Consider the following 9,721-nt stretch of genomic DNA (forward strand, 5'->3'; position numbering starts at 1 on the left):
ACCTCCAGGGCTCTCAGCCTGCTCCATAAGGCCCAAAAAGATGCAAATGGGTGCAAACTGGCTAAAACAACCCTCGCCTGGCCCTAACCGTAACCCGCACAGACTTGTGCTCGGCACCACTGGAAAGCCAGTAAGTGCTTTTGGGGGGTGCGTCTAACTGCCTCGCCTCTGGCACCTTCACGTCAAAAGTTACAGGCCAGAGAAAAAGTGCCCCCGGGTGCACTTCTGCTTCAACCCTCTATCCTAACCCTAACCCTAACCCCCTAACCCTAACCCTAACCCTAACCCTAACCCTAACCCTAACCCCCTAACCCTAACCCTAACCCTAACCTAACCCCTAACCCTAACCCTAACCCTAACCCTAACCCTAACCCTAACCCTAACCCCTAACCCTAACCCTAACCCTAACCCTAACCCTAACCCTAACCCTAACCCTAACCCTAACCCTAACCCTAACCCTAACCCTAACCCTAACCCTAACCCTAACCCTAACCCTAACCCCTAACCCTAACCCTAATTAGGGTCAACCCTAACCTCTTCCACATTTTAACGGAAGGTCGTAGAACAACGGGACTAATACTGGCAGGTTCCTCTGGGCCTCCTGAGCCCCAAAGTGGCCTCCGTTCAGTTTCTGGAATTTCACTTAATTGACTTTTTAAAATTCCCTGAATGACATAGAGCTTTCATTCTTGCACAGCTGAATTTGTAATAATTTTGCGCAAATTTTGATACTAATTTCATAAGGATTACTCACCATGCAATATTTGACCATCCACCAGAGGGCGCTTGACGTAATAGTTGGGAAAATGGAATTATTCCAAATTCTGATATATTTCATTAATTTTACACTTTAATGGCCTCTCACGTGCCCATATTTTATCCTATGTCAATGATTTCAATACAGTGTGATATAACTTTTTAAATGCTTTCCATTGGTGCCTGATTGCTGGTGATTGCAACAAAACTTGAAAGCACTCTCCGTTCCATTTCTTATAAGAATCAGCCCCAAGAAACCCCTCATTGCAGCAATTAAATATTCACCATTCCCACTTGCCACCTCTGCCAATTTGTAGGTGTCTGTATGTAGTGACATTTAGTTTCGAGTTTGCTTCCCCGGTGTTAATGGACTTAATAAATATGACAATAAAAATACTCATCTTTTATCACCTGTCTGAGTTGTGCATTTGAGTCTGCCACAGTACATTGATAGCACTGTCTGGCCTCATAACTTCTCAGTACATGTACCTATCAGAATCAGAAATACTTGGGCCCTTGTCCCTAGCCCTTTGCAATCCTGTGCCCTTTATATTTTAGGGTCAAAAGGTCACAAATTCCAAATTTTGGAAGCACTTTCCAGCTTTATAACTCCTAATTCCATGCACCTAGAGTCTTACAGTGACCTGTGTTGTGTGCATCAATCTCTAGGCTTCTATTTCTCCTTAGAATCAGCCTGATTCCTCACACGGCCTTTGAAATATGAGCCTTTAAAAAGATTCCAGAAATTGATTTATGAGCCATACAATAGATCAAATTTTGGAAGAACTTTCCAAATTCTGGAAGCACTTTCCGGCTTTATAACTCCTCATTACATGCACCTAGAGTCTTACAGTGACATGTGTTGTATGTATCTCTCTCAAGGCTTCTATATCTCATTAGAATCAGCCTCATTCCTCACACGGCCTTTGAAATATGAGCCTTTGAAAAGATTCCAGAAATTCATCTATGAGCCATACAATAGATCAAAATTTGGAAGCACACTCAAGGCTTCATAACTCCTCAGTACATGTACCTAGAGTCTTACAGTGACCTGTGTTGTATGCATCAATCTCTAGGCTTTTGTTTATCATTAGAATTAGCCTGATTCCTCACAAGGCCCTTGAAATATGAGCCTTTGAAAAAATTCCAGATTTCATCTATGAGCCCTACAATAGATGAGAATATGGAAGCAATCTAAATCTTCATAGCTCCTCAGTACATGTACCTAGAGTCTTCCAGTGACCTGTGTTGTATGCATCAATCTCTAGGCTTCCATTTTTCATTAGAATCAGCCCAATTCCTCACACAGCCTTTGAAATAAGAGCCTTTGAAATAATTCCAGATTTTCATCTATGAGGAATGCAATAGATGAGAATATGGAAGCAATCTAAGTCTTCATAACTCCTCAGTACATGTACCTGGAGTCTTACTTTGAAATCTGCTGTATGCATCAATCTCTAGGCTTCCATTTCACATTAGAATCAGCCCAATTCCTCACACACCCTTTGAAATAAGAGCCTTTGAAATAATTCCACATTTTCATCTATGAGGAATACAATAGATGAGAATATGGAAGCAATCTAAATCGTCATAACTCCTCAGTACATGTACCTAGAGTCATACAGTGACCTTTGTTGTATGCATCAATGTCTAGGCTTCCATTCCCCATTAGAACCATCCTGATTCCTCACACGGTCTTTGAAATATGAGCCTTTGAAAAGATTCCAGAAATTCATCTATGAGCCATACAATAGATCAAAATTTGGAAGCACACTCAAGGCTTCATAACTCCTCAGTACATGTACCTAGAGTCTTACAGTGACCTGTGTTGTATGCATCAATCTCTAGGCTTCCATTCCCCATTAGAATCAGCCTGGTTCCTCACACGGTCTTTGAAATATGAGCCTTTGAAAAGATTCCAGAAATTCATCTATGAGCCATACAATAGATCAAAATTTGGAAGCACACTCAAGGCTTCATAACTCCTCGGTACATGTACCTAGAGTCTTACAGTGACCTTTGTTGTATGCATCAATCTCTAGGCTTTTGTTTATCATTAGAATCAGCCTGGTTCCTCACACGGTCTTTGAAATATGAGCCTTTGAAAAGATTCCAGAAATTCATCTATGAGCCATACAATAGATGAGAATATGGAAGCAATCTAAATCTTCATAACTCCTCAGTACATGTACCTATAGTCTTCCAGTGTTGTATGCATCAATCTCTAGGCTTCCATTTTTCATTAGAATCAGCCCGATTCCTCACACACCCTTTGAAATATGAGCCTTTGAAAAGATTCCAGAAATTCATCTATGAGCCATACAATAGATCAAATTATGGAAGCTCTTTCAAGACTTCATAACTCCTCAGTACATGTACCTAGAGTCTTCCAGTGACCTGTGTTGTATGCATCAATCTCTAGGCTTCAATTTTTCATTAGAATCAGCCAGATTCCTCACACAGCCTTTGAAATAAGAGCCTTTGAAATAATTCCAGATTTTCATCTATGAGCCCTACAATAGATGAGAATATGGAAGCAATCTAAATCTTCATAACTCCTCAGTACATGTACCTAGAGTCTTACAGTGACCTGTGTTGTATGCATCAATCTCTAGGCTTTTGTTTATCATTAGAATTAGCCTGATTCCTCACACGGCCCTTGAAATATGAGCCTTTGAAAAAATTCCAGATTTTCATTTATGAGCAATGAAATAGATCAAATTTTGGAAGCACTTTCAAGACTTCATAACTCCTCAGTACATGTACCTAGAGTCTTACAGTGACCTGTGTTGTATGCATCAATCTCTAGGCTTCAATTTTTCATTAGAATCAACCCAATTCCTCACACAGCCTTTGAAATAATAGCCTTTGAAATAATTCCAGATTTTCATCTATGAGGAATACAATAGATGAGAATATGGAAGCAATCTAAATCTTCATAACTCCTCAGTACATGTATCTGGAGTCTTACTTTGAAATCTGCTGTATGCATCAATCTCTAGGCTTCCATTTCACATTAGAATAAGCCCAATTCCTTACACACCCTTTGAAATAAGAGCCTTTGAAATAATTCCAGATTTTCATCTATGAGGAATACAATAGATGAGAATATGGAAGCAATCTAAATCTTCATAACTCCTCATTACATGCACCTAGAGTCTTACAGTGACCTGTGTTGTATGCATCAATCTCTAGGCTTCCATTCCCCATTAGAACCAGCCTGATTCCTCACACGGTCTTTGAAATATGAGCCTTTGAAAAGATTCCAGAAATTGATTTATGAGCCATACAATAGATCAAATTTTGGAAGAACTTTCCAAATTCTGGAAGCACTTTCCAGCTTTATAACTCCTCATTACATGCACCTAGAGTCGTACAGTGACCTGTGTTGTATGCATCAATCTCTAGGCTTCCATTCCCCATTAGAACCAGCCTGATTCCTCACACGGTCTTTGAAATATGAGCCTTTGAAAAGATTCCAGAAATTCATCTATGAGCCATACAATAGATCAAAATTTGGAAGAACACTCAAGGCTTCATAACTCCTCAGTACATGTACCTAGAGTCTTACAGTGACCTTTGTTGTATGCATCAATCTCTAGGCTTTTGTTTATCATTAGAATTAGCCTGATTCCTCACACGGCCCTTGAAATATGAGCCTTTGAAAAAATTCCAGATTTTAATCTATGAGCCCTACAATAGATGAGAATATGGAAGCAATCTAAATCTTCATAACTCCTCAGTACATGTACCTAGAGTCTTCCAGTGACCTGTGTTGTATGCATCAATCTCTAGGCTTCCATTTTTCATTAGAATCAGCCCAATTCCTCACACAGCCTTTGAAATAAGAGCCTTTGAAATAATTCCAGATTTTCAGCTATGAGGAATGCAATAGATGAGAATATGGAAGCAATCTAAGTCTTCATAACTCCTCAGTACATGTACCTAGAGTCTTACAGTGACCTTTGTTGTATGTATCAATGTCTAGGCTTCTATTTATCCTTAGAATCAGCCTGATTCCTCACACGGCCTTTGAAATATGAGCCTTTGAAAAGATTCCAGAAATCGATTTATGAGCCGTACAATAGATCAAATTTTGGAAGAACTTTCCAAATTCTGGAAGCACTTTCCAGCTTTATAACTCCTCATTACATGCACCTAGAGTCTTACAGTGACCTGTGTTGTATGCATCAATCTCTAGGCTTCCATTCCCCATTAGAACCAGCCTGATTCCTCACACGGTCTTTGAAATATGAGCCTTTGAAAAGATTCCAGAAATTCATCTATGAGCCATACAATAGATCAAAATTTGGAAGCACACTCAAGGCTTCATAACTCCTCAGTACATGTACCTAGAGTCTTACAGTGACCTGTATTGTATGCATCAATCTCTAGGCTTCCATTCCCCATTAGAATCAGCCAGGTTCCTCACACGGTCTTTGAAATATGAGCCTTTGAAAAGATTCCAGAAATTCATCTATGAGCCATACAATAGATCAAATTATGGAAGAACTTTCCAGCTTTATAACTCCTCATTCCATGCACCTAGAGTCTTACAGTGACCTGTGTTGTAGGCATCAATGTCTAGGCTTCCATTCCCATTAGAATCGGCCTGATTCCTCACACGGCCCTTGAAATATGAGCCTTTGAAAAAATTCCAGATTTTCATCTATGAGCCCTACAATAGATGAGAATATGGAAGCATTCTACATCTTCATAACTCCTCAGTACATGTACCTAGAGTCTTACAGTGACCTGTGTTGTATGCATCAATGTCTAGGCTTCCATTCCCATTAGAGTCAGCCTGGTTCCTCAAACGGCCTTTGAAATAAGAGCCTTTGAAATAATTCCAGATTTCATCTATGAGCCCTACAATAGATGAGAATATGGAAGCAATCTAAATCTTTATAACTCCAAAGTACATGTACCTATAGTCTTACAGTGACCTGTGTTGTATGCATCAATCTCTAGCTTCCATTTTTCATTAGAATCAGCCCGATTCCTCCCACAACCTTTGAAATAAGAGCCTTTGAAATAATTCCAGATTTTCATCTATGAGGAATACAATAGATGAGAATATGGAAGCAATCTAAATCTTCATAACTCCTCAGTACATGTACCTATAGTCTTCCAGTGTTGTATTCATCAATCTCTACGCTTCCATTTCTCATTAGAATCAGCCCAATTTCTCACACAGCCTTTGAAACAAGAGCCGTTGAAATAATTCCAGATTTTCATCTATGAGGAATACAATAGATGAGAATTTGGAAGCAATCTGAAGCTTCATCACTCCTCAGTACATGTAACTAGAGTCATACAGTGACCTGTGTTGTATGCATAAATGTCTAGGCTTTCGTTTATCATTAGAATTAGCCAGATTCCTCAAACGGCCTTTGAAATATGAGCCTTTGAAAAGATTCCAGATTTTCATCTATGAGTTATACAATAGGTGAGAATTTGGAAGCAACTTTTCAGGATTCATCAGAGGCTGCCCCTGACAACATATAAATGTCATAATTGGTTCAAAGTCATAGCCCGCCCGTCCCCTATGATGCGGCCATGCCCCTTTCACAGATAATTAACTCTGTGGCCTAGTGTCTTGTCTAAGGTGTCATTGAACTCGGCAGAGTTTACCTTCTTTATTGGTGATGGTTTGGCTTCATTCACTACATTGAGTTTCTTTCATGTATATGCCAAACAATCAGCAGGACACCGCAGGGAATCGAACCCCATCCCAGTAAACCAGGAGTACCATTACCGGTGCCTTTATCTTTTTTGACAATACATGGAAGGTAAAGCTAAACCTGCATTAGCTTTAGCAAGTACCACTGTTTGACTATTTACTAGTTGGGCCCATGTCCCTAGCTCGTTGCATTCCTGTGTTATCGCCGTTTATGTATGAAAGGTCAATAGGTCAACTTCCAGATTCTCATCTAGTCAATAATCAAGCCTTTTTGGCTCGTATTCCGGTGTTTGACAAGCTAGAGACTTGAAACTTGGTTTGAATCTAACTGGTATCACCCGTATGAATCATCCTTTTTTTTGACCCTGTGGCCCCAAAGGAAGGCCCCAAAAGGGATGAAAAAGTCACTTTTTCAGATATATGAAACTCTGGAATTCACTTAGATGGAAATTTGGAATGACTTTAATCCCCCATTATTTTTCAACCCTTTGACTTAGAGAGACCCGCATGCCACAGATGCGATCGGCTGAGTGAGCACTACGAGACAATCCCGAGGCTATCCCGATAACACCTTGCGTTGCGGAGTTTGCCCCAGAAGGCATCCACCTGCAGGGGGAGACATATGTGATAGACCTTTTTGAATGCTTTCCATTGGTGTATGTCCCACATCGCTGAGTGCTTCGGTCGGTGACTTATAATCCTTAAAAGGGTAAAAAATCTCACCCTTTAACGCCACCTAGCTCTTCACTGCAACGTAGTAGAGCTTTGTTTCCAAGACGGCTGACTCCGGCTCTGGGAGACCTTTCCGGCGATGTGTGGGTTGAGAACGTACGACCTAAAATGACTGAGATAGCATCTTTGACCTTCCCTGGAATAATCCCCTAAAAGGCGTCAAGTTTTCATGGGCCTATGTTTTGTGGTCAGACCAGAGCCGGACCCTTAAAAAAAGTGACTATTGACCTGGTTCTGACATATGTTATAAAGCTCCCCGAGGGCTGTCGGGACCAATTGGGCCCTTGTCCCTAGCCCCTTGCATTCCTGTGTTATTGCCCTTTATATTTTAGGGTCAAAAGGTCACAAATTCCAAATTTAGGCCTAGTCCTAAATAGAGTCTTTTTGGCTGGTATTCGGCTGTTTGACAAGCTAGAGACTTGAAACTCGCGGTGAATCAACCTGGTATCCCCGTATGACTTGTCTATTTTTTGACCCTGTGGCCCCAAGGAAGGGCCCCAAAAGGAATGAAAAAGTCATTTTTGAGGCCTGCTGTAGATAGTCCAGAATCTGGAATTCAATAGATTGCATTTTGGAATGACTTTAGGACCCCATTATTTTTCAACCTTTGACTTACAGAGACCTGCTCCAATGCAATCTGCTCAGGTTGTCTGGCCCTTTCCGATGATGCCTGGTTTGTCGATTTATGATGCACCCTTCAAAAGTTGCTAATTCGCCCCTCCCCCACCCTGTTGTCTCCCTCTCATGAGCAGCCCATGGACCTGGTTCTGACATATGTTATAAAGCTCCTGAGGGCTGTCGGGGACACTTGGCCTCTTGTCCCTAGCCCCTTGCATTCCTGTGTTATCACTCTTTATATTTTAAGGGTCAAAAGGTCACAAATTCCAATTTTGCCTAGTCCTAACTAGAGTCTTTTTGGCTGGTCCAGTCCAGAATCTGGAATTCAATAGATTGTATTCTGGAATAACTTTAGGACCCCATTATTTTTTAACCCTTTGAATTAGAGAGACCCGCATGCCACTGATGCGATTGGCTGACTGAGCACTACAAGACAATCCCGAGGCTATCCCGATAACACCTTGCGTTGCGGAGTTTGCCCCAGAAGGCGTCCACCTGCAGGGGGAGACATATGTGATAGACCTTTTTGAATGCTTTCCATTGGTGCCTGTCCCACATCGCTGAGTGCTTCGGTCGGTGACTTATAACCCTTAAAAGGGTAAAATCTCACACCTTTAACGCCACCTAGCTCTTCACTGCAATGTAGTAGAGCTTTGTTTCCAAGACGGCTGACTCCAGCTCTGGGAGACCTTTCCGGCGATGTCTGGGTCAAGAACGTTACGACCTAAAATGACTGAGATGGCATCTTTGACCTTTCCTGGAATAATCCCCTAACAGGCGTCAAGTTTTCATGGGCCTATGTTTTGTGGTCAGACCAGAGCCGGACCCTTAAAAAAGTGACTATGGACCTGGTTCTGACATATGTTATAAAGCTCCCCGAGGGCTGTCGGGAACAATTGGCCCTTGTCCCTAGCCCCTTGCATTCCTGTGTTATTGCCCTTTATATTTTAGGGTCAAAAGGTCACAAATTCCAAATTTGGGCCTAGTCCTAAATAGAGTCTTTTTGGCTGGTATTCGGCCGTTTGACAAGCTACAGACTTGAAACTTGCGGTGAATCAACCTGGTATCCCCCGTATGACTTGTCTATTTTTCTGACCCTGTGGCCCCAAAGGAAGGGCCCCAAAGGACTGAAAAAGTCATTTTTGAGGCCTGCTGTAGATAGTCCAGAATCTGGAATTCAATAGATTGTATTCTGGAATGACTTTAGGACCCCATTATTTTTCAACCCTTTGACTTACAGAGACCTGCTCCAATGCAATCTGCTCGGTTGTCGGGCCCTTTCCGATGATGCCTCGTTTGTCACTTTTATGACGCACCCTTCAAAAGTTGCTAATTTGCCCCTCCCCCACCCTGTTCTCTCCCTCTCATGAGCAGCCCATGGACCGGGTTCTGACATATGTTATAAAGCTCCCTGAGGGCTGTTGGAACACTTGGCCCCTGTCCCTAGCCCCTTGCATTCCTGTGTTATTGCCCTTTATATTTTAGGGTCAAAAGTCACAAATTCCAAATTTAGGCCTAGTCCTAATAGAGTCTTTTTGGCTGGTATTCGGCCGTTTGACAAGCTAGAGACTTGAAACTTGCGGTGAATCAACCTGGTATCCCCCTTACTGTCCATTTTTTTTTTTTTTGGACCTGTGGCCCCAAAGGAAGGGCCCCAAAAGGACTGAAAAAGTCATTTTTGAGGCCTGCTCTAGATAGTCCAGATCTGGAATTCACTAGATTGTATTCTGGAATAACTTTAGGACCCCATTATTTTTAACCCTTTGACTTAGAGAGACCGCATGCCACCGATGCCGATCGGCTGACTGAGCACTACAAGACAATCCAGAGGCTATCCCGATAACACCTTGCGTTGCGGAGTTTGCCCCAGAAGGCGTCCACCTGCAGGGGGAGACTAGTGATAGACCATTTTGAATGCTTTCCATTGGTGTC

Source organism: Etheostoma spectabile, unplaced genomic scaffold, assembly GCF_008692095.1.
Source record: "Etheostoma spectabile isolate EspeVRDwgs_2016 unplaced genomic scaffold, UIUC_Espe_1.0 scaffold00019182, whole genome shotgun sequence".
NCBI lineage: Eukaryota > Metazoa > Chordata > Actinopteri > Perciformes > Percidae > Etheostoma > Etheostoma spectabile.